Source organism: Danio rerio, chromosome 25 (assembly GCF_049306965.1).
Source record: "Danio rerio strain Tuebingen ecotype United States chromosome 25, GRCz12tu, whole genome shotgun sequence".
NCBI lineage: Eukaryota > Metazoa > Chordata > Actinopteri > Cypriniformes > Danionidae > Danio > Danio rerio.
The window spans coordinates 10,271,109-10,298,791 of NC_133200.1; the positions used below are offsets into that span (position 1 = coordinate 10,271,109).

Here is a 27,683-nt window from a genome sequence, read left to right on the forward strand (position 1 = left end):
GAAAATTTGACCTTAAATGTAGGAAGAATAAAGTGAGTGACTGATTAATACACTTGACCAAATCGCTAAAGAATAAAGCACCATTATTCTGTGTTTCTTGGTGTTGTAACAATTGTACATTATATGCCTCATTCAAATGATTCCTTCAAAATAGCTGATAATTTATAAGCATTTATAAGCAGGTAACTGATTTATGAATGAATCATTGAATTACAGACTCGAGTGGTTAAATCAAAAACAGACTCATTCGAAAACGGCATATCAGAATGATTTGTGAAGAAACGTGTGATATTGAAGGCTGGATAACCAGCAGAATATTTGGCCCTGAATGTAGGAATACATCACATTTTTAAATAAAACAAAAATCAAGACGATTCATTTAGGTAAAGTATAGAAAGTAAAAACGCATGATGTGCATCAAAGTATCAATTGAAAACGAGTGCCAGTAGGTGGCAAAATGTTCAGCATAGGGCTGTGCAATTAATCGAAAATCCGATTTCGGCTTCTAACGATTATGAAAAATCATTAATCGAGATAAACGATTATTGCATAATTTACCGCCCCCTTTCCAGTTGTACAGAAGTTGCTCTTAAAAGCGTGAAAGACCGCATGAATCTGTGTGCCGCGCACACACAGAACAGAAGCATGCAGTTAGCATTCGGTCTCACTCGCACACTGAGACAAGGAGTGCGCACACATCTTAAGACATCTTAACGTGAGCGCTTGAATGGTCAAATAGGTGTCAAAACGCGGTGTTTAGTGATTATTCATATTAACCCTCATTTGTGTAATAAACAAACGAGTTGAGAATCAAAAGACACGCGGAAGAGAAACTATTAAAGAGACAGCGCGCGATAATCCTGCTGCCGCCTGTATTTATGATTATTAATCAAACAGCAAATGGAGAACATCCCTCACTGCTCTTGACTGAAGGACTTTTGTAGCTAAAATGTTTTTCTTACAGTGAAAATGCTTAAAGCACAGTTTGTTTTATATTTTTATTCTATTGTATTTATTTCTCTTTCCTTTGCAGGGTGGAAAATAACTATATGTACAGTTGAAGTCAGAATTATTAACCCTCCTGAATCTTAGCAACCCTTTTCCCCCCAATTTCTGTTTAATGGAAAGAAGATTTCTGAACATAATAGTTTTAATAACTCATTTCTAATAACTGATTTATTTTATCTTTGTCATGATGACAGCATATAATATTTGACTAGATATTTTTCAAAATACATGTATTCAGATTCAAAGTGCGATTTAAAGGCTTAATTAGGGTAATTAGGCAGGTCATTGTATAACAGTAGTTTCTTCTGCAGACAATCAAAAAATATATGGCTTAAGGGGGCTAATAATATAGACTTTAAAATGGGTTTCAAAATATTTAAACCTGCTTTTATTCCAGCCAAAATAAAAAAAAAGGTCCCACTTTATATTAAGTGTCCTTAACTACTATGTACTTACATCAGAAAATAAATACAATGTACTTACTGTGTTTACAATGTATTTGAGAACACTTGCGGTGCTCTTGAGTTGGGATAGGGGTTGGGTTATGGACAGGTTTGGTGGCATGGGTAGGTTTAAGTGTGGGTTAAGGTGTGGGGATGGTCAACAGTGTATTTACAAATGTAATTACAAAAGTTAATTACAGATGTAAATACATACATGTATTTATTCAAGCATAAGTACACCGTAAATACATGTATTTATACACAATAAGTACATTGTAACAAACTATTAGTTCCTATGTAAGTACATATTAGTTAAGGCCACTTAATATAATGTGGGACCAAAAAAAAATGCCTTTCTCCAGAAGAAAAAATATTAGAGGGAATACTGTTAAAATTCCTCGCTCTGTTTAACATCATTTGGGAAATATATATTTAAAAAAAATTCTCAGGAGCGCTAATCAGTGGCGCCCCCAGAAAATTTTCTTAGGGGTGGCCAGAAGAGGCCGCACCAAATCTTGGGGTGGCACACAAAAAATAATGAATTCAGTGTAATGTTATATTTTTGTTTCTGGTAAATGAACTAATGTAGTTTTTATTCATTTAATTAATTCTTCTTGAAATATTGCAATTTATTCCTTAAATTAATTCAGCAAGTACATGGTCAAACCAAAAAAAATCTATGTTTAGTTTAAAAACACTTTTCATATACTGTATAAATAACTTCTTTTTTTACGTGCTTTTATTGTACATCATACGGTATATGCCATGTCTAAAATTAATTAAGATCAATGTGTTTATTATTCCCAGTGATGGGTTGCAGCTGGAAGGGCATCCGCTGTGTAAAAATGTGCTAGATAAGTTGGCGGTTCATTCTGCTGTGGTGACCCTTGATAAATAAAGGGACTAAGCCGAAAAGAAAATGAATGAAAGAATAATGGGTTTATTAATTACCCAAACAAATGAACGAGCTGAACAAAAGGCATTACTATATACACACTCACTATACCTAATAATATTATTTATTCATATTGCTTTTTGAGCCATTTAATGCAGCTTCTTCTATTGATATACTGTAGCTTAAGGTAAATATTAAATAGCCATTGCTGTCTATTGAAGGTGTGTGTGTGCTGTCAACGACGATCAGAGAGGGTAGTGGTGGTTCTAGTTTAAATGACACCCTGGGCGAACCACCCTATACACCCCCACCCCTCTTGAATTGTTAGATTTGTTATTTAATAAATATAACAATTTATTTATATTTATTCTAAATAAATACAATTAATATTAATATACAATTATTATTCTAAATAAATAACAGAAATCAATCCTAAATATTATTGGAAAACAACAACTGGAGTGATATGCCAAGATCACTTAAGAAACCTTTTGCATGAAAATTAATTATGACAATTCTAAAGAATACAAAAAATGTATTATAGAATATCTGTGGTCTTAGACCAGATCATGGCTGAGAAATCATGTTATGAAGTCTTACCTCCCTGACTCATTATCCCTCCTTTCTGCTTTAAAGGCATGCTTGGTGAAAGTAACATCATCATCATCATCATTTTGTATAAACTTTAGTCGACTTTCAAAACTCGCTGCGTGCCGACACCTCTGCACAAAAGGCTGTTACTCCAGTTTCACGGCGCCAGTAACAGTAACACCAACAATAATTTAGTGACTGCATTTTATTTATTTATTTAAATATTGGGAATTTATAAGTTCATTTAAATCAATAATGTCAACAGCAAAATTATATTGGGGTGGCCAAAGGGGTGGCCAGAGTTTACTGAGGGGTGGCCGTGGCGCTAATAATTTTGACTTTAACAGTAATCGTTTTGAATAATCGTGATTACAATTATGACCAAAATAATCGCGATTATGATTTTTCCCAAAATCGAGCAGCCCTAGTTCAGCATATTCTTCATTCAAACGATTCATTCAAAACAGCTGATTTATTAAAAAAAAAAGTGTAACTGTGATTTATGAATGAATCATTGAATTGCAGACCCAAATAGAAAGATCAAAAACAGATTTATTCAAAAACGGCATATCGGGACGATTTGTGAAAAATTATGTGACACTAAAGGCTGGATTAACAGCTAAACATGTGGCCTTGACTGTAGGAATACATCACATTTTGAAATAAAACAACAAAAATCAAGACGATTCATTTAGGAAATGAACTATAAGTGAGTGATTGAATTATTGACTTGACTAAATCACTCAAGAATGACGTCCCATTATTCTGTTTCTTGCTGTTGTAACTATTGTGTATATCTATTATGTTAACCTATATTTTTATATTGTTGTACTAAGTTCTTGTTAAAGTATAGAAAGTAAAAACGCATGCTGTACATCAAAGTATCAATTGAAAACGAGTGACAGTAGGTGGCAAAATGTTCAGCATATTCTTCATTCAAATGATCCCTTCAAAACAGCTAATTTATTTATAACCAAATTGTGTAACTGTGATTTATGAATCAATCACTTACAGACTCAAATGGTTGAAACTAAAAAAGATTCATTCAAAAATGGCATATAAGAATGATTTGTGAAGAATCCTGTGACAACGATGGTTGCAATAACAACTGAAAATTTGCCCTTGAATGTAGTTAGAAATTATATTTTAAAATACAAACAACAAAATTCAGGATGCCGATTCATTTACAAATTAAACTACAAGTGAGTGATTGAATAATTCACTTGACCTAATCACTCCCCATTACTGAGCATTTCTTGGTGCTGCAACAGTTGTGTGTATCGATTATTTTAAATGAAATGTATGTACTGTTTTACTATGCTATACACGTTTCTCAGCATTACTTTTTTGTTACTAGAGTCAGATACAAAATTTGTGGTGTAAAATGCGAACTGTATAGGAATGTTATTTATCATTTACAAATATTTTATCATCACAACTGCTATATGTTCACTTTTTTGCACAATAATAAAAGCAAAAACTAAACACATTAACAGAATACATCAACTACAATTAATCAGTAGAAGTGAACATACAAAATAAAAAATGACACAATTAAGACCATTCAAAAAGTTACAAAGAGAGAGACAGAGAGAGAGAGAGAGAGAGAGAGAGAGAGAGAGAGAGAGAGAGAGAGAGAGAGAGAGAGAGTTAAATGGTAAATAACAACATTATTAATATTCACAATAATTGTTTTGAGGGCGACGCAGTGGTGCAGTAGGTAGTGCTGTTGCCTCACAGCAAGAAGGTCGCTGGTTCGAGCCTCGGCTCAGTTGGCGTTTCTGTGTGGATTTTGCATGTTCTCCCTGCGTTTGCGTGGGTTTCCTCCGGGTGCTCCAGTTTCCCCCACAGTCCAAAGACATGTGGTACAGGTGAATTGGGTAGGCTAAATTGTCCGTAGTGTACGAGTGTGTGTGTGATTAATAATAACAACAATAATAATAAACCAATTATAAATCAATTATAAATTATTATAATTAATAAATTATTATAATTATTATTATTGTTATTAGTGTATAGTTAAAGTAGATGGCATATATATTACTAAAACATTTTTTTTTAATAATAGTAATATATAAGTATTATTATTATTAGTGCATAGTTAATGTAGATGGCATATAGGGTTGGGCGATGTTAACCAATTTGGCATCGTACGATGTCTATTGTGAAACATCGCGATGGACGATGGCATCGTCTTTATAGGTGGAGGTGAATGAATTTTTTTATGAATAATTAATTAATTCATAAAGAATTAATTATTTGTAGCCCACCGTTTCAACTACCTGCCCCGTATGGTGTTTGTTTTACCCATAAACAAATCATAAATAAATAAGTTGCACACAAATGACCCCCTGTCGGTCACTTTTTCGCGGGAGGTTGGTTGGTAAAAAAGGTGCCCAACCAACAATATGAGGTTTTCACCAAAATGACAAAGTACAAGTGTGGAAGTAAAAGACTGAAGCAGTGTACTGATGCTGTGACACGTTACCTGATAGATTCAAAAGACCGAAGAGTTGTTAGAGACCAGATTAATTAAATATCACGTTTAACAACTACAGTGAGACGTGATCCAGCGGTACATTCTCGATAAACTGTCCAACGTGCACTGCTTTCTGGAGCTCAGCTCATACGAGCGCATTAACACTGTGTGTGGCTGTGTATGTGGTGTGTGTGTGTGTGTGTGGTCACGTGATGTGTGTTTTCAGCGGATGCAGGGCTGTTAAGAATTGCTATGTAAAACACGGTGTAGATGTGGATCATTTTCGTTCTAAAATGGCATTTTAATACTATGACGTATTAGTGTAAACGGGGCCTGAATGTGTATTTTTCGTGAGCGGTTTTGCGACTGGGGCGGAGGATCAGCGATGCCGGCTCAGCATCGTCTTGTCTATCGGTCGTCATCGATGGACGATGGCATCGTCTATCGGCCCAACCCTAATGGCATATATCATATTACTCAAAAAAAAGACCCCCACCCCAAATATCTTTAAAAAAAGTTACAAAGTTATAATTTATAATTATTCCAATAAGATTATTTTTTGGGAAAATGACATCGCTTTCTTACACAAGATTACACACCGTATAATGTAAACGTTTGAATTGTGTCATCTGTCGGTTGAAGGTTTTTTACATTAACAGAAAGGTGAGCTTTTACAGTCAACATCTGCCGGCAATTTGTCGACAGCATGTATGAAATGTTTCCGCGTCCCCCATCTTCATTCTCCTTGGCGGAGGGCGGCGAATGATGACAGTGCTTGTTTTAAAGGCCTGCCGGGGGGTGAAGATGGATTGGCTTGTCATGCGTTTGGGACTTGACAACGTTGATGTTTGTCAGGTTGGTGTCAGGGCTGGGGAGAACAGGGAACAGCAGGGACGACCAGAGGAGATGTGGAAGGGAGGTTTAAAGTACAAATGAAATCAAAACTAACCATGTGATTATGTTAGCTCACATTGTTAGCTTTTGTTAACTAGTTTTGTGGTGAACAATTAATTTCTGCATGTCATTAAAAAAAGTTATATATATATATATTTATATATATATTGACAAGTGTTAATTATATTGTTAAATTTCTGATACTCTGATTCTGAATAATGTGATAGAACACATTTTTGTCTTTTAAACAGCGTAATAATGATTGTATTACTAGTTATATGATAGATAATAGGCGCTGCCGTTTTTTGCTAGAAGGAATACAGTTACCAGTATTGATATTATTTGATAATTTACGCATTATTATTATGTTTTTTTAGCTAGACGAGATACAGCTGAGGATGGTCACGTCAATATAGCAAAATTTTTGTGACACTGTACAACAAATAATATGTTCGCATTATCGTGAGGGTTGGGTAGACACTAATGAAATACAATTAATGCGTAATTTAATAATTAATATTAATACTTCTCATTAACTTTTTACTTCATGTTTATTAATGAGAAAAATATTTTAAAATTCATGAGGAAATATTCTAGTAACATAAACAGAGTGTACCTTACGTGAATAAAGCACATTGTCCAATTGAAAAAGATTTAATGGCCCAATCCCAATTCTATTTTTGTTCCCCTACCCCTTGGCCCTTACAACCAAGGGTAAAGGGGAAGGGCTTCAAAATTTACCCATAAGAATTGGGACAGCACTTCAGCACCTGCACACGTCATCATATGTCCTCGCGAGATCAGACGATGGCGACTGCTGTAGTGATTCCGGTTGTGTTATTTTTTTGTATTTACCTTCAGGAGATCACTGAAGGTATATATTATGTTATCATAATGATCTAATGTGGCAATAGAGATCGTAACTTGTATTTACACAGTGGCCATATTCATCAATGTAAACACACCAAAAACAACATCAACATTATAGCAGGCACTCTAAAAAGCGCATTGACAGCCACTAGACATTACTGACAGGGTATTCCAGTGTCAGAATGCTGTGGGACTGCTGTATAGGAGTTATTTAATAGGGATTATAGATCGCGAAATTTAGCGGGTTTTTCTTTTGCATTTCTTTTTTTTAAGCATGACAGTAAAACACAAACGCGGTTATGAAAATATTAAAACGTGTGTTTGTTTGTCGTAAAAATTCGTAATAATGACCAAAAAATGCTAATTTGTGGATTTCCCTACTTCCGGGTTCAGCAATACTGCCGCTGTGGCTAGTGCATTCTGGGGAATTTTCTTAGCCCTTGGTTTCAAGTGTGGTCCTTTTGCACGTGCAAACGAGGGGTAGGGGTAAGGGCTAAGAAGTAGAATTGGGATTGGGCCTTAATATTTGGGATTGGGCCTTAATATTGCCGTCTCCATAGACATCTGCGTGTATTTTACAAACCCTAAATGGTAAGTTTTGCTTGTAGATATGTGTATTTGAATGTCTAACACCTAAAATAAATCTTATTTGTTTAAAAGCACGGATAAATTGTGATTTATGACAAGCACTGCAGAATTCTTTCTGTCTCAGCATGCGCTGTCAGATTTGAATATTAGCAGCTGATGACATTTGCTCTGAGCGTTCCAATCACACCGGTGTGATCGTACGCGTGAAAGGGTTAACTGTCAGTTTCGACAACAAACAGAAATGGTAAGGAAGTGGTGTGTGTTAGGTTGTAATAACTCTCCCGAAACCCATTTTCCAATCTTTCTGAATGAAAAAAATGTCGACTTTACTATGTCCATTCAGCTTGCAGTAGAAAAAACAAGCCACACCCACTGTTTCTCATTTAATATTCTCTAGCATTATTAATTCTCTAAAAACCGCATCACAACACAAAAATAAAAAAAAACAGTCGTAGCTTCTGGTTCATGTGGACTTTGAGACACCTTTGCAGGGCCACATGCCAAACAATTTCAGCTCAAAGCAGCACAAAATTTCTATTCCTTTCATTTACATGTGCACCAATTATGCAAATATTTTTAATAATGCGATAAGTAGAAAATGTAATTAAGAGCAAGAATTTAATCGCAGTAAGATGGTTACCTGACACGCTCCTGTTTATAGGCGACATTCATTATTCAACATATTCACTATGAGGTGTGGTTATTATTACTGTCATTAATCACATAACCCACAGCACAAATGATGAACTCAAAGACATTACAGTCCTTATTGGTCGCCGTTTTAATCTACTTATTTGGAGCTGTGATGAACACTGCTTTTTTGGAGCCGTTTCTGAATGAAGATGTGGAGCCGAAAGTAGTGGCAGAAAGTAGTGTTGACAGTTTTAAGATTTAAATTAGAATACTTCTATAGAGTTAATGGAGTACATACTGTATGCAGTTCGGTCAGAGCAAAAACATTGAAAAAAATGTATGTTAGTAAACTGTCTTTTCCATTAGCATATGTTTTTTCTTAGCAGTTTATTAGTAAGTTTTGTTTTGTATGATGTTCAAAATTATTGTATTTATAAATGTGACTTTTATACAATATTTAATAGTATTTAATAGTTTTTTTCAAAATATTCTTGTATGAACACCAAATGTGTCTGCGTATTATATTTTTTGTTATTAATATTAACATTGTGATTATATTTATAGTAAAAGCAATGTAAATTATAATAAAAATAATAATAGTTATAATTATAAAAACAATTCTTATTATTTTAAACAAAGCACTTTTAACGGTTTTTAAACCTTTTTCACTTATGTTTCGACTACCTAGGACCAAATTTTTTGTGTATACACTCACCGGCCACTTTATTAGGTACACCTGTCCAACTGCTCGTTGACACAAATTTCTAATCAGCCAATCACATGACAATAACTCAATGCATTTAGGCATGTAGACATGGGCTGCGTCCGAAACCGCATACTTCCTTACTATATAGTACGCTAAAATCAGTATGCGAGCCGAGTAGTATGTCTGAATTCATAGAGTTCGAAAATCAGTATGAGAGAATTACCCGGATGACTTACTACTTCCAGCGAGATTCTGAAGTGCGCTAACCCATGATGCCCCGCGAGAGAATTCATGAATGGGATTGAAGCGACGCAACTGACGCAGGTAGGGCACGCGACCATGACAAAATGGCAGATGCATTACATCTGCATTACATTCATACTTTATACGTTCAAACTGTATAGAACGTACTTTTCTAACGGCCGAGGAGTACGTTTAAATTCAAATGCAGTACCTACTGAGTAGAAGTCGGTTTCGGAAGCAGCCATGGTCAATGGACGATCTGCTGCAGTTCAAATTGAGCATCAGAATGGGGAAGAAAGGTAATTTAAGTGACTGTAAACGTAGCATGGTTGTTGGTGCCAGAGAAGCTGGTCTGAGTATCTGGTCTGACATCTCTAGGGTTTACAGAGAATGGCCCGAAACAGAGAATATCCAGTGAGTGGCAATTCTGTGGGAACAACATGCCTTGTTGATGCCATAGAAGAATGGCCAGACTGGTTCGAGCTGATGGAAAGGCAACAGTAACTCAAATAAACCACTCGTTACAACCAAGGTATGCAGAAGAGCATCTCTGAATGCACAACACATCAAACTGGGTGCCACTCCTGTCAGCTGAGAACAGAAAACTGAGGCTTCAATTTACACAGGCTCAACAAAAATTGCACAATAGAAGACTGAAAAAATGTTGCCTGGACTGATGAGTCTCAATTTCTGCTGCAACATTTAGATGGTCAGCATTTGGTGTCAGATTTTGGGGTCAACAACATGAAAACATGGATCCAACCTGCCTTGTTTCATTGGTTCAGGCTGGTGGTGGTGTAATGGTGTGGGGGACATTTTCTCGGCACACTCTGGGCCCATTAGTACCAACTTAGCATCCTGTCAACAACATAGCCTAACAATCCCATCTTCTATCCTATCTATCCTACCTAGCCTATCTTCTGATCGCTACTTCCAGCAGGATAACATGCCATGTCAGAGCGCGAATCATCTCAGACTGGTTTATAGCTAACAATGAGTTCACTATACTTAAATAACCTCCACACGTCACCAAATTTCAATCCATTAGAGCACCTTTGGTATGTGGTAAAACAGGAGATTCACATCAGGGATATGCAGGAGACAAAAAATTACAGCAACTGCGTGATGCTATCATGTTAACAGTAGTACTGTACTAGTAAGGTGTACCTAATAAAGTGGCCGGTCAGATTACCTTTAAAAATCCCTTACCCAAAAAAAGCACACATAATTCCATCTTTATCAATTAATTAATTATCAATTAAAACTCATTTTGTTTGTTTTATAACATTCAGAAATCCTTTGTTTCCAACATACAAAAACACATGGTTAAAGGAAGTTAATTAAATAACTTTTATTTACAAAAAAAGGCTAATTTAATTTTAGCAGCTCAAGATTTTGATCAACTTTGAAATATACAGTTCTTCACAGTGGCCCCCGAAACATGAAAGTTGAATGAGTTTCGTCGTTCCTCTATGAATATTTAAGCGATGGCGCACGCTGCCGCCATTGAACAAAAATCCGGTGTCCACCGTCCGCATTGCTCATTAAAATGAGATTTAACAGGGATTTTCATTTTCAGTAACAAATGTATTCATGGCTAGCCCATCAGTCATTGTCAAAAGTAATCTCATTTTCCTCATGCGAGGGAGACAGACGCACAAGAAGGAGAGCGACAGCTTTTTTGGGGGACCAAGAGGGAGGGATGCTGGATATTGTCCACCTCCTGCCGTCTATTCTCTTTCTGTCACACAGAAATAGGTGAAAACCCACTGTTACCGCAGCGCTTGGAAATTTCCATATTTCCAGTCCTGACACAAAACAAGTGATATTATTTACAAAAATAGAGGTTGGGGAAAAAAAAAAACAGTGTGTGCTTTGTGGAAATGAGATGAGGAATTAGCAAATGAATGCGACAGTGGCCCTGTGCATGTTACCTACACTGTGACGATTGGTTATCTTTGGCTGAACAGCTGTGTGTTGCAGCGAACACTGAACGCCCACACGCAGCATCCTAAAATTAACTTTTGGCCAACAACCTGTTGAATGGCAAGAGGATCGGGAACATTTTACAGGATTTTAATAGATTGCGCAAGTCATTATACTGTATGAGATCGGAATTTTAAATGTGTTGTAATGACAAATTTTGACCACTGTGACATTCATAGAATTCATTGATTCATTTAGGGTTATGGTGGCTCGGTGGTTAGCATGTCGCCTCACAGCAAGAAGGTCGCTGGTTAGAGTCTCAGTTAGACCAGTTGGCATTTCTGTGCAGATTTTGCATGATTCTCCCCATGTTGGTGTGGGTTTCCTCCGGTTGCTCTGGTTTCCCCGACAGTCCAAAGACATGCAGTATAGGTGAATTGAATGAGGTAAATTGGCCGTAGTGTAAGTGTGTGAATTTGAGAGTGTATGGGTGTTTCCCAGTACTGTATTGCAGCTGGAAGGGTATCGGATGCGGAAAAAAAACACAAATGAAGGGACTAAGCTGAAGGAAAATTAAATTAAATTTAGGTTCAGTCCCTCATAAAATATATATTTTTTTGTTGCTTTCCTGTATATTTAAGCAATATTTATTATTACAATACATACCTAAAATGCATACATACATATATACATAGATAGGAGTAATATAATAATTATATTTATACAAGTATAGCTATGAATAACATATTACATATGATATTATTAATATAGAAATTTTACATAAACATGTGAATACAGAAAGTCTACAACATATACAACTATAAATAATTATATAATAAAAATTTTATTGTTATTATACATTACAATATTATAATTAATGTTGATTATATATTAGTGGTGGACCGTTATCGGCTCTAATGTGCCATGTTAACTTGAGACTCTTATTGCACACACACAAAAAAAAAAAAAAAAAATATATATATATATATATATATATAAATATATATATATATATATATATATATATAAATATATATAAATCATATATATATATATGAGTGTTATAAAATTTAATAACGCACGCCAAATGGAAAGAAAAAACTTCCGCATTTCACGATGTGTGTATGTGTGTTTTGTGTGCGGTCCTTTACTGACAGGCGCGTGGGTGGATCTTGTCGGAAAATATAGTTTGATTTCAGTGTTTACTTCAATATTGCCACTAAGTATATGCCACTAATAGTGTTGCATTTTAAAAACAGGAGATGAGCCCCTGGTCTAATGCGCCATCTGGTTTGAGAAACCCGTTCTCAAAGACTTATTTTTTGGGTAGCACACATATTCTGAATGCCTTAGGCAGAATTCAAATGAGCCATTTTAATCTAGATTAATCTACATTAATTCCGAGATCACAGTGAGATTAATTAGATTTAAAAAAATAATAATCTATGCCCACCCTTTTTTTTCTTTTTTTTTTACGGCGCATTGTGTTCTGCTTCCTGATTGGCTGTAGACTTTTTCCATCAATCTCCTCTGTGTCTCGAATAGTACAGAACACGTTCAATTTGCCAAATTAACACAAATTTTCTATCGCTAGCAGTGTGAGTTTTAACAAGGATGCAAAAAGGGTTGTAACTGTCTGCAGCAAGATCATCGTAAACCGAACCACAAACCGTATGTAATGGGCCACGCAGCGCCATGCAAACATAGATTTTAGGGTATGCACACCGGCGCCCCAAGTTGGCGGCTGTCTGCGGTGCTCAGAATACCATCTGAATAATTTGATTTTAAATAACATGCGAATGTGCTCGTCTGTGTTTACTTCCAATTGTCATGTGCACGGCGCATCTGGTGTGGGACCCCCTTAAGATTGGAGTCTGCTTTAGGTTTGTGGATTAGTGACTGAAAAAAAACAAAAAACTTTATGCTGGACAGCAACATTATCCGCACTAAAGCTAAAAAGCCTGACAACAGGTTTTAATCTTTGGAATAATTCTATAATTCTAAACTTAATTTTCTACAAAAGTTTGAACTTTAAGAGTGTTTAAACAAGAGTGAAGAATGTAAAAATGTGAACGCCTGTGTGAGAAGTGTATAAAGTGTGTAGCGTTGGGTTTTACACCCTTAAACACCTTTAATAATTGTAAAAAATAAAGGTGACTACTTTACGAATTTCACCTATCGCAACCTATTTTTAGAACGTAACTCCTGCAATAAACGAGGGACCACTGTACATATTTTAAGTTCAAGTTTGTGTTTATTTCTAAGAAAACTTAAAAACAAAAGGTATTGTAAAAAATTCAGATAAATATTACGGTATTACCTGCTTTTTAAATCATTTAATATTTTGCTTAGAAAAGTATATTTAATATAATTTTGTTTAAATTTGACATGAAAAGTTATAAATTATTTATATTGATTTATAAATAACAATTGAATTTAAAGTCTCTGTCAATGTTTTTAAACAAATATATTTCATTTACCAAAATCACACAACTGCCAGTTTCACACCTGTCACATCCATAACAAAGATTTTTCCTCGTAAATGCAAAAACAAAAAAAAGGCAAATAACATAAAATCAATGGTTTTTGATCTATTGAGAACCAACTCTCATCCTTTTGGTTAGCATTATATCTTTTGGTTTGTGCAGTTTAGTTCACAGAATTTCTACAAAGTATATTGTATACTGTAAACTCGCAGACTTTTTTCGTCACATCCATAACGAAGGTTTATTTTCTTAAAATATAAAAAATGTTTAGAGATTGATATGTTTCTGCTCCTAAACTTTTGTGGTTAATAGTTTTGGAAAATATAAACAGTTGTTTATTATCGCAAGGTTTTTTTCTTCACTCTCCTATCGGTGAAGTTTTTTTTTTTTTCCCCTCTGTCACCACTGGCTTGCATGGTTCAGGATCGGTAGAGCTACGCATCAATGAATTTTCTCTTCAGTGTTTGGACTCTCAATAATGATTTTAAACCACACTGAACTTAGCTAAACTGAACTGAACTTAAACACTAAAAACAAAAAAAACTGAACTACCATGATCCAGTTACTATGACCATTTATATGAAGCTGCGTTGACACAATCTACATTGTAAAAGCGCTATACAAATAAAGCTGAATTGAAATTGAATTGTTTCAATATAAAGTTAACATACTTTCTCTGTGAAATTATGTTTTGAGATATTACTGCAAATGTCACACCTATAACGCTGGACTTGCTCATATATATATATATATATATATATATATATATATATATATATATATATATATATATATATATATATATATATATATAGATAGATAGATAGATAGATAGATAGATAGATAGATATGTCAAGCCAAGCTATTTAAAACAAGGTTTCATTTAGATCTTTATTTTAAACAGATAACTCATTAAATTGGAAGTGAAAAATTTCTAAAATATTGTTAAAATGACCCTTTTTCAATTGTATTCACAACAGATGTTAAAGTAGGTGTTTTAAGTGTGCTTCATTGCATATTTTGTTTCACGTGTAAGGCCCATACTATTGGTACATTGAAATAAATACTTAAAGACAAACTGACACATATTCTCAAGTATTAATGTGCTCAGGGCTTTGGCCTGTTTAAATGCAAAGGCACGCGTTAATGTTTAAAGATCGTTTTAGTTTATTGTCTTGCTAACTGCTATTATTAAAACTCCATTTAAAACACTTAAACAGTAACTCTGCAGTCCTGTGGAGTTAAGCTTGATTTACCATCTGTTTTACCACTTGTATGAAGACGTAAACATCACACCTCGTTTTCCAGACTCCTCTACTGGAGTGGGGTAATTGGAGAGGTGAAGTTATGCACTTTAAGATTTAGCGCAAAGTCACGCGTGTCAAGTACATGATAGGGCTGCATTTTCACGAGCAGATTTACACGTGTTCGTTTTATCTGTAAAAACACAAGTGCCAGGAGAGATTAAGAGACGGTGAACGTGAACGAACCCACACACACACACACACACACACACACACACACTGCAGAACCCCTGCGATCTGCCAAGAGCTTTACCGGGGGAAAACAACATCTGAGTCCTCTGAAAAAACCCCACCGCTGATGTACTAAAATATGAGATAAACAGCAAAGCATGCCGCACTTCAATGCTTTCTGAGCAGGCCCGGATTAAGAACTCAGGGGCCCCTGGGCACATTATCTTGTAAGGCCCCCTACCTGGCCGCACCCCTATAGTTGAATGAAAAAAATAAGAATATTATAATAATTTTTAAATAAAATGAATCTATAATTTGTCGCCCACATATTTAAATAAATGATATATAGTACATATGCATTTATAGTCTACAAAGATTTAAATGATTTTTCAAAGCATTAAATAAAAATACTAATAAAACTATATATATATATATATATATATATATATATATATATATATATATATATATATATATATATAATTTTTTTTAAAGGGTATTTTAATGTATTGCTTTTACAAACTTATAAAGCATATTATTGCCATGGCATATAAGGCACAATGCTTCTCCAATCCAGTTCTATGAATCTGAGTTCTATAAATCTGAGTCTTTCATAATACAAACACTGATTTACTGTCTCTCTCTCCTCCTCTCCCTGTATTTTCTCTACTCTTCTCGTGATGAAGACTTGATTATAAACCTAAAAGTATCCGAAATCACAGACACTATACCTCTTCTCTCCCGTCTCTCTCCTCTTCTGGGCCTCCCTCTCTCTCTCTCTCTCTCTCTCTCTCTCTCTCTCTCTCTCTCTCTCTCTCTCTCTCTCTCTCCCTCTCTCTCTCTCCTTTTCTGTCTGTCTCTCACACGATAAATCCAGTCGGCATGCACTAAATTCCAGGGGTTTCATTACCACGACGTAAAATGGGCGTGGCTCGGTCGGTGTTTGGGAAACGCCCCCTTAAAAAAAAAACAATACTGAGAGGTCACCGATCATGCGCAGTACAGGTTCTTTTTTAGCGCGGTCATTTCAAACAGGATGATAATGGATAAAGAACCTACCGCGGTGGATAACGAGGGAAAAAAAACAATCATACAGGTTATTTTTTGTTTTTATAATGTTATATTTTAAAGATTTCATTAGCAAAAACAGCTGACCTCGTTTTACTCCGTTTTACTGTCTCTGGGCTTTTGTACTTCCATTTTAAACCAAATAATAATGGTTGTGGTAAGATTAATCGTCTTTTTGTAGTTTAAAATATAGTATTCAGTCATGTTTAAACAAATAAATACCACATTTTCTGTAATAAATCGTGGTTAATTTTTCTTTCTCGATCTTAGTTAATTAACATAACTCAAATTTATATTCTATTTTTATTTAAAGTCATCATACACAAAACAACTGAAATCAGGACAGGTATCTGATGTTAACTAATATAAAAGTGATCATACATGAAACCCCTGGGATCAGGACAGGTATCTGATGTTAACTAATATAAAAGTGATCATACATGAAACCCCTGTGATCAGGACAGGTATCTGATGTTAATATATAAAAGTGATCATACATGAAACACCTGGGATCAGGACAGGTATCTGATGTTAATGTATATAAAAGTGATCATACATGAAACCCCTGTGATCAGGACAGGTATCTGATGTTAATATATAAAAGTGATCATACATGAAACCCCTGTGATCAGGACAGGTATCTGATGTTAATATATAAAAGTGATCATACATGAAACCCCTGGGATCAGGACAGGTATCTGATGTTAATATATAAAAGTGATCATACATGAAACCCCTGTGATCAGGACAGGTATCTGATGTTAATATATAAAAGTGATCATACATGAAACCCCTGGGATCAGGACAGGTATCTGATGTTAATATATAAAAGTGATCATACATGAAACACCTGGGATCAGGACAGGTATTTGATGTTACTGTATATAAAAGTGATCATACATGAAACCCCTGGGATCAGGACAGGTATTTGATGTTAATATATAAAAGTGATCATACATGAAACCCCTGGGATCAGGACAGGTATCTGATGTTAATGTATATAAAAGTGATCATACATGAAACCCCTGTGATCAGGACAGGTATTTGTTGTTACTGTATTATAAAAGTGATCATACATGAAACACCTGGGATCAGGACAGGTATTTGATGTTAATATATATAAAAGTGATCATACATGAAACACCTGGGATCAGGACAGGTATCTGATGTTAATGTATATAAAAGTGATCATACATGAAACCCCTGGGATCAGGACAGGTGTCTGATGCTACTGTATATGATATATAAAGTATTTGACACAAAAGCCGTGGGATCGGTACAGGTATCTTAAGTTATAACAGTATTAATGTAATCTGAGAGGTATCTTAAGGTAATTTGTTTAATATAACATACACTGACTTCACATGAAACACCTGCGATCAGGACAGCTATTTTGTACTGCATATAAAAGGCATTGGACACGAAACCCCTGCGAATACGTACAGGTATCTGAATCAAACGGCTGTTTTCACAATATGCGCATGATCCGTGACCTATGCAAATTCACAGATAGGCCACGCCCACTCGATGACGTAGTAGCAGTTACGCTGTACTGAAACCCCTGGAAAAAAGTGCCTGCCGTACTGAAACCCCTGGAAAAAAGTGCCTGCCAAATCCAGTCCGCGCTACGCTGCCGTTAGCCTCCTCCGCCTGGTTAATGCTAGCTACTCATCATTTAAAGTTACTGTCTTCTTCTGTCCCCTCTTTCTCCTGATCACGGGTCTGTTTAAAGATGGTGTGTATGGAAAATGCCTCAATAAAGATGCCTCCTCTCCTCTTTCTCTCGCGTTTGCTAAATCCACTTGTCCACTCATTTTTGATCTATGACAGATATAACGTTACACTAAAGTCCGCTCAGTTTAGTGCGGGTTATTACAAAACTGACGTTTCCGCGCTTGACCAATTACAGCATTCTGTTTAGTTAAAGAAAGAAAGGCAATTTAAATATAATAATCATATTAATATGTGATCGCGATTTTTTTTTGCTCAGAGGAAATACAGTCGTCTGAGCAATATAGTTTTTGAAGAGAGGGAGGCGCGGCAGGCGCCTATAATAAGGCTAAACATTATTAAATACCCACGAGACATTTGTGACTTTATATCACATTTGCATTATTTAAAAAAAAATGTTTCTTTCCTGTTAAAAATAAATATATTTCCAATCTGATATGTAATGGGGAGAAAAAAAAGTAGCACGAGTTCAACTGATGGTGGATTCGAACCGATGTTATGATTAATCGGTTCAAAAGATGATGCCGTGTGCCTTACAAGGTGCGCCACTGTTAGTGGATAATAATGCAGCTCTTTACTCATCTTGTCTCTATCAATCAGGCATTGATGGGCGTAAACCCTGAATAGCTTGGTCCAACTAGATGCGCTATTTGCAATTAGCCTAAAAAGACACTCCGAAATTATCTTTTTTTTCTCCCCCCTCGCAGGGGCCCCTAGTGCGCACGGGCCCCTGGGCCTGTGCCCATAAGGCCCATTGGTTAATCCGGCCCTGTTTCTGAGGTAAATTATAGCTGAAAGCTGGGCGGCTTTACACTGGGCATGATGAAGCATTGTTTTACAGCAGTTTAACAGAGGAAATATGTTGACTTACCATATTTTCGTCGCGTTTTTAACACCTGAATTGAATCGCCTGCCGCGACGTGTCAAACAAATCCAGGTTCGCGCAGAAACAAAAAGAGTCACGTGAGTTTCAAACTGTGTCCGAAATCACTCACTCATTCACTAACCCCTATATTGGATGGATTTAGCTTAGTTCACTTTGTGAGTTAATAATTAAATTAGAAGCTGACATAGCCTATAGCATAACCTACAGTAGTATTCTGAAAACATTCAGTAATGTTTAGTTTGCTGAGAACACTTGCATATCATTTGCCTTGCACTTTACCAAGTATACACTGAAAACATGCTGGGCTCCACACAATTCCTTTGTGGTTCCAACACAAATTGATTGTTAACTTTTGTTTTTACAAATTCAAATGGGTTGAATGACTTAAAACAAGTTAATAACAGAAAAAAAAGGTTGTTTGAACAAGCTTTTTTAGTGTTTTTAAAAAGAACAATATAATAAAAACGCTAGTCACATGTTTATATTTAATGTAAAGGTAATATTTAATATAAATTAGGCTAAATTTAAAATCTGCTGAGGTTGTAAAATGTAGGTTAAATAAGCTGCATTATCCATGCGAACAATCTACACAATGTTGTTTACTGTTCTGTTTTATCTACTTTGTTTTTTTTTTTTCTCTTGACAACATACTTTTGCATATTTTCTAGAAAACATTAGCTGTACCTAATATTTCTACACTTTTCCTACTACATTAGGTTAAAAACAATAGGCTTTGTGACAAACAAAGTAGGCTTGTGAACTCTTGATACTCATTAGCTGTTTCCATCCCCCTACACAGAAAAACAGTCTGCAAAACTGTTGAAAACAATTAATAGTAGTTGAATTTAAACAAATGAATTAAATTTAGTAACGTTTAACTAAATTTGTTAGAATTCAGCCCAAATAAATTGTTTGCTGCCACTTGACTTTAAAAAAAATTGTTAATCCAAGGAATCATCTTTGATTATTTTTTGTGTATTTTTATGCACATTTTGGACATGCGCATAAAAAATGGAAACACCAAGATGCTCATTCATTTTGAAAATGTGCATAACTGAGTATGATGAACTTTTTATTTGATAAAAGATTAGCATAAACTATGATGGAAACACTTTTACCAAACAAATTCCAGTAAGCGCATTAAAAAAGTCATGTGATTTTGTTATAAGAAATCATGTGATGGTATTTCAGTTTTGCGCATGAATTTAATTTGCATCTTTGGATGGAAACTTCTCTATTGATAAACAAGTACCAAAATGATTTGCTTCTTCCCGTGATATTTAGAAGTGTGTCAGATGAACATCACTCTCCCAACAAAGCCACAGGACAGATTTGCGAATGGCAGTAAAGCAATGCAAATGATGTCAGTAAAGTTCACGTAATATTAATGACACTACAACATATTTGAATTTTATTAACTCAAATTCATTATATACAGAAGTACTTTTTTTTTAGGAGTTGCATAGCCTAATTACTTGATTTCTGCCAAGGCATTTGGGTGGTAGGGTCAAAATATGGTGTAAAAAAGCATGGATCCATCCTTTCTTGCATCAACAGTTCAGGCTGCTGGTGGTGTAATGCTGTTGAATACATTCTTGGCACACTTAGGACTTCTTAGTAGTAATTAATAGGGTTGGGCATCTAAGCTATAATGCCGATCCGATACGCATCTCGATACAAAGAATACGATCCGATATATTAGCGATACATTTGTGACATATTGCGATGCAACACGATACGATTCACACCCATATCACGATACGATGCGATATTTCAGCACTAACTAATTAGATCAAGTTTATGAGATGATGTGAAAGAGGATGCTGTGCCATTGAATGAGTTTGATTATTTATTAACCAAGCAAAACCAAGACTTTTTTTTACAAACTGGCTTTTCTCTCAGAGCCAGAGTGTCAGTTTACAGTAGAGGGCCATTTTAGAACATATAGCACATATTATTTAAGTATTTTCAAGATAAACAGAATGTATAAGTGCAATATATATTAAAAAAATATGTATATATTTGCACTCTTTCAACATAAATAAAATTAGCATTGCACAACAAGAATTGTGATTTAACTTTTCAACTATGAAAACAAGTTTTACAAAGATATTTTGCCACTGATTATTCAAAACTTAAGGTGGTGAACTAGCAGTGTTATGCTGCTTTGAAACATCACTGTCACTGTAAACAACAGGCTAATAAAAATATAACAAACCAGCAATCTTCTTGCTGTGAGGTGGTCAAACTACCCACTGTGCCACCGTGACACCCAATAATTTTTATCATTATTATTATTAATATTATAATTATTATGATTAAATAAAAATTAACAGGAGGAGGTGTTTAAAACCTTCGTTCTCCGTGACACTAGGCTGAATATCTTTGCAGATGAACAATGCAATAGCATTCGTTATTGGCGTAGAGCGAGCAGAACTGTTGCGCATGGAAAAAAAAAACTTTCAATGCTTTTCTCACCACTTTTGGAGCTGGTTGAAGCAGTGCGAAAGCCGGGGATGCAGAAACACTGGAAGATGCTTTCACAACAACACCGTGGCGCCGCTTCAAGTAAGATATCAGATTACTCGTACTGCCCGCGTATTTTATAGATGCGCGGCACATTTTGCAAATTGCATCTGTCCTGTCATGTCGTCCATCCTTAAATCCATAATGTTGCCATACTTTAGATTTAAAACTCAGTGGGGAATAAAATGTTTGTTTTGCTTCTCGCGCTTTCTAAAGGCGCTCCACTAGCTTCATCCGCACACCTGATACACTGAGTTGTAGTGTGTGCACATCCGCAAATCCGTTGCTAAGGCTTACTTTATGTAGGTCGATTAAATTATGCGCCAAAAACAGGTTGACAACACTTGTTAATAAATAAAAAATACATTCTATATTAAAAATATAAGCTGTATCTCGGAAAAATCGATGCATCTCGCAAAAACCGATGCATCTCGATTTGCTTCCAAAATTTCATTCATCCTCTGCTGCTCAACCGATGCACTCGCATCGTGAACGCGCATAACCGCGTATCGATACATATCGGTTAATCTTCCCATCCCTAGTAATTAAGCATCTTCAAACACAGAGTTAACATATGTGGTATCTTTTCACAGAACAAATCAAGGTTTTGGCTGTTTGAACTGCAGTCTGATCATTGTATGAGGTATCAAGAGTGTTGAGGCTACATAAGCTCCATTCACGGCAAAGCAGCACAATTCCATTCATCTCTATGGAGAGATGGCGACAAGCGCAACAGGGACCATTGGTGAAAGTACATATATAGTATGTGAACAACAGCACACGAGCCAAATAGTATTTACTAGTATTCAAAAAAATAAAAAATAAAAAATATGGAGCTCCCGGTTGACTACTTCCATTGAGATTCTAAAGTTTGCATCCAATGGACCCCTTAATATCCCATGAGGCCTTGCGAGAGAATTTTTAAGAGTGAAGCTGTGGTCACACTTGAGTTTGAGCTTGCGAAATCCTGTCAAACGGTGCTGCGAAAAGCGGCAGGATTAAACATTAAAAAAGCGCGTGATGGCTTCAAATTTCTGTCTAGAGAGGTCATGTTTTGATCCTCAATTGGTCTCACGCAGTCAAGTGATGCGATTTTCCAGGTCAGAGTTCACCAAGCTTGAACTTTCCAACGCAGCAAACTGCGAAACTTGATGCACAAGCTTGCGTTTCCAGTCTGACGCATTCGCATGCGTATGAATGGAAGTCTATGGGAAGATAAGTCCAGTGTGACCGCAGCATTATGCGAACTAACTATAGTAGGTGGGTCATGTGATAATGACAACATGACAGATATTTTACATTTCAATTTCAAATGTAGTACATACTTGCAGACGTAGTATGCAATTTCGGATGTAGCTCAGGTCATTCAAGGGATTCAATAGCATTCACAAGTGTAAATAGACAACCAGTAGTAAAAAAAATAAAAAAATCATCAGCCACTGGCGAAAAAATCACTAAAAACCTCATAATAAAACTCAGGGGTCTGTCTATAGTCTTTGCCTTAATGTTGTTGAGTGTCCATTCCTTTATGCCCACTGTTTATTCAATCCATAACATTTACTACCAGCAGGATATTAGCAACAAATACCTAATAAAGTGTCTGGTAAGTGTATGTTGCCCAATTGCCCCTTTACAATACCTTCATTATGCTTTTGTGTCCTTCCCGAAAGTTAAAAGCTTTCCTTCTTTGTACTTTCACAGCCTTCAAAAGAATGTTCCTTTTGTGTGTTCACCAGAAGAAAGGAAGTCATACAGGTTTGGAACGACATGAGGGTGAGTAAATCAACTAAATAAGCCAACGCGCCAACTTGAAAGGTGCCTTTCACTGTTCGACGACATGAAAACATAATGCGCCACGTTTGAAACACGTCCACGGTGCTCGAAATGTGTTCCTTCTCATCCCGCCTTCTTTATTTCATCCGACTTTGACTTTCGTTCCAAGCATCTTCAGTGAAGTTCAAATCTCCAGAACATAAACTCACGTGTGTCCTCGGGGCCACTCTGAGTTTTAATGGGGTCCGCGCTTGGATCTTTAATTAATGCACGCAGGTAATAGATGCCATCTGGGGACCCTCTTGGCAACTAATCACATACACAGAAATTCTCGTTCAGCGCCAGATGCGGTGTCTTCTCTTCCTCTAACCTAATTACCCTTTCTTTTTACAAACAAAGCAATGCAAATAGCATTTATCCATTACTTCCTCAAAAAACATCTAGTGTCTGTGTTGGATCCAAAAATGGGGGTTGGCGTAATTATGAAAAAATCAAGGTATTTCATCACACTGAGGCACGAAACTCTTGCGAAAGCTTCATGAACTATATATGTATACATCTCCTGAGATTGGGTTCAAAAAGTATTTGCCATATAAAAAAAAAAAGCGTATAAGAAAAAGAGCATAATAAATTGCTTAAAGAGCACCTATTTTACCCTCTTTTCAAGATTTAAGATAAGCCTGTTGTGTCTCCAGAATGTGTCTGTAAAGTTTCAGCTCAAAACATCCATCAGATTATTTGTTATACCTTTTAGAAGTTTGGAATTTTCTCTGCTCTAAACATAATGTAGCTGTTTTTGTTGCCTGTGCCTTTAATGCTAGTTCTTCCTGCCCACATTTCCCACGTGCCTTTCAGAGTGTGCCTCAGTCTCTGGCTGCGTCAGATAAACAGCAGAGTGAAAGAAATGAAGGAAGCAGATCTAATGTAACGTTTGTGAGAAATACTACAGTGAGAACTTTCCCAATGATTATTTGATGTATTTGTTGTGGAGTAATTTAAGCTCTCTGCAATGATGAGTCACATACAATGTTGTTGCAAAGTTTACACACACATCGCACAAATGTAACTTTGCGCTGTTTGCGCTGTTTGTTGTCATAGTAATTGTGACAGTATACACGTTAATATCCACTGTTGTATGGATATCCGTTGTTAATGTACAAAATAAACCTGATTTAAGTCGAAAAACCGGGATTAAAGTGCCTTCTTTTATAATTGTACTGACACTATGTGGCTGTGGTGATAAAGACTCTAAAATCGCTGTAATTCATCACAAACATGCATGTTTTAAAAATTTGATAAACTTGTAAAACTCATTCTTGATCAATTGATGATAACAGAGAGCTGAACAGATCTTTAAATTGCAGTTGCTTTGCACAATGTCCTGTCTTGTTGAGATGATTATATGTGTTATGCTGCAGTCACACTAGAGTTTGAGCTTGCGAAATTCTGTCATATAGCGCTGCCCTTTTAATGGGATTAAACAAGATGATTAGACATTAAAAAAAAGCGAGCGATTGGTCGATGTTTTAAATTTCTGTCCAGAGAGGTCATGTTTTGATCCTCGATTGGTCTCACACAATCATATGATGCAATTTCGGGTCAGAGTTTTCGGGTTTGAATTCAGCCCAAATAAATTGTTTGCTGCCACTTGACTTAAAAAAAAAAAAAAAATTGGTAATCATCTTAGAATTTTTTTTTGTCAGTGTATTTTTATGCACATTTTGGACATGCGCATAAAAATGGAAACACCAAGATGCGCATTCATATTGAAAATGTGCATAACTGAGTATGATGAACTTTTTATTTGATAAAAGATGAGCATAAACTATGATGGAAACACTTTCACCGATCAAATTCCAGTAAGGTCAGAGCTCACCAAGCTTGAACTTTCCAATGCAGCGAACTGCAAAACTTGCCGCATGACCTTTTGTTTCCGGTCTGACGAATCCACGTGCGTATGAATGGAAGTGCGTATGAATGGAGAAAAGTGCAGTGTGTTCGCAGCTTTCCTATGGAGATGTTACTATGTTAATACGCGACTGTCAATCTATTCGGTGGGCGGGGAAACCATACTCCTATGTCATGTTGCAGTGGGCCTCAAAATTGGAGGGATTTGGATCCTATTTTAACATCAGGAAATTTAAAAAAGAGACTTATTGTCTTTATTTTACCAGAATATGACTGTGAACACACTATACCTACACACAGTTCTGTCCAAACAGCTTAGAAAAGAGGATTTTCATCATAGGTGCCCTTTGAAGAGTGATAAAAGGTAAATAATTTTAATGTTTAAATTTAAAATAAAATTGATTATATATATATATATATATATATATATATATATATATATATATATATATATATATATATATTAAATATTATATATATATTAAATATGTATTTAGTAAAAAATATCTTGTCAGATATCTATATATCTGAGATAAATGTTTAATTGTATCAATAAGAAATAATACAATCTAAGTATAATTCATGATTTAAAATAATAATAAAAATAATTTTAAAAATATATATTACATAAAATAGAATCAATAAAATAATATAATAAAATACATATACAATATATACATATACAAATATATATATATATATATATATATATATATATATATATATATATATATATATATATATATATATATATATATATATATATATATATAATTTTTTTTTTACTTTTTAATAGCAGTATTAAAACATTTACTTTTATTTATTTTTAAATACTTGTGATTGCAACAATAATTGTATGATAAACAAATTTGGTGCTATGTTGGATTCCATCCCATGATGGCTAAAACTCAGTGGTTCTCATTTGGTTTTGGGCACGTGGCGAACACGACTGAAGCAAAAAAAAAAAAAAAAAAAAAACAGTTAAGCATCACTGATTTACACATTATGAGCCATCATGGGATTAAACTTTTTGAGTCAACACATCATTACTGCATGCCCATCCACAAATGCGACATAAACAATCTGAATAAATGTATCTGATTTAAATAAATGAATCTAAATGAACTGTGTTAATAAAACAGATTTAGCTCAGTGAATGACTTAAGAACTGTCTTTGTTGTTTTTTGCGTTGGCACAGTATTTATTTTTTATTTCATGTGTTTGGGACGCTCCAGATGCCTCTAGATAGCTATCTCTAAGCCCAAGGATAAACCCCAATGCCAAGATGTTCAAAGAGGTTTCCTTGAAAAAACAAATATTTTGATTGTTGACAATATTTGTACGTTCGCTGGGCGTGAAATTGATTTACGAAGGTGACAAATCTCGCAATTCTCTGTAGCATCTGCGCTCCCACTTCACTGGCTAAATCCTCAAGGAGGGGTCTGCTTTTATCAGTTCTGCATGGTAAAAATAAAACACTTGCTTTTGAAGGTGACACATTATTGTGACCCTTTTTGCTACATGCAATATATAATTCTCTGGTTTCCCCAGAATATATATGTGAAATTACAGGTCAAATACCTTTTTTTTGAATGCTCCTTTAAATACAAACTAGTTTCTGCTTTCCAGAAGGGAGTAAAGTCTTTACATACTACAGCAATGGTCTCAAACTCAAGCAGCTATGCCAAATTTAACTGCAACCACCTCTAACTCACACCTGCTTAATAGTCTCTAGTAGTCTTGAACACCTTGATTAGTTGGATAAACTGTATTTGATTTGGGTTGGAGTAAAGCTGGGCAGAGCTGCGGCTCTCAATTGAGTTTGAGACTTACAGACAGAGACAGAGCACCATCATAATTTGCATCATAATTCGAAAGCCACGCCCACCAGGGGGAAAACAATTTAAGACCATGACTGCATCCGAAATCGCATAATACACGACCATTTGTGCAAGTCGGCCTCCATCGGTCAGTGTTGACCAAAGGTGATGTATCCTAACTCTTATCTTGAGGCATGACTGATTGTCTGAGACAGTGTCGTTGGTGGCTGAAGAGCAGCAGTCCCACAGCAGTCACATTGATAGGTGGCTCCCTGGCTGAAGTTCTGCAACTTTCGGCAAACTCGCCTGTCCTGTGATGCACGCATCATGTTCCACTCACCTGACTTGAGCTGTTTGGTCAGGGTGCGCCTCCATTTCAGGCAGTCTGCTGCGAGGTCTTCCCAGGACTGTGTGTTTATGTCGAGGGCTTTCATGTCCCTCTTTACGACATCTTTAAATCGCAGAATTGGGCGTCCTATGGTTCTCTTCCCAGATGAGAGTTCTCCATAGAGGATGTCCTTTGGGATTCTCCCATCCTCCATGAGGCGTACATGGCCAAGCCAGAGCAGGCGACATTGTCGGAGCATGGTATACATGCCGGGAAGGCCGGCTCGAATCAGAGCTTTGATATTGGGAGACTTTGTCCTGCCAGGTAATGCCCAGAATGTGCCACAGACCTCGTAGGAGGGAGGTGTTCAGTCTCCTCTCTTGTCTTGCATAGGTGGTCTATGTCT

At 35.8% G+C, this 27,683-nt stretch overlaps 1 long non-coding RNA gene across 1 annotated transcript in view; it reads right to left on the minus strand.

The window, feature by feature from the left end:
• LOC108181606 (uncharacterized) overlaps positions 1 to 18,987 on the minus strand; it is a 41,060-nt gene extending 22,073 nt beyond the window's left edge. The window contains exon 1 of the long non-coding RNA XR_012400263.1: positions 18,908 to 18,987. This is a non-coding gene — a long non-coding RNA (uncharacterized lncRNA). The remainder of the gene's footprint in view (positions 1 to 18,907) is intronic.
• Between the last annotated feature and the right edge of the window lie 8,696 nt (positions 18,988 to 27,683).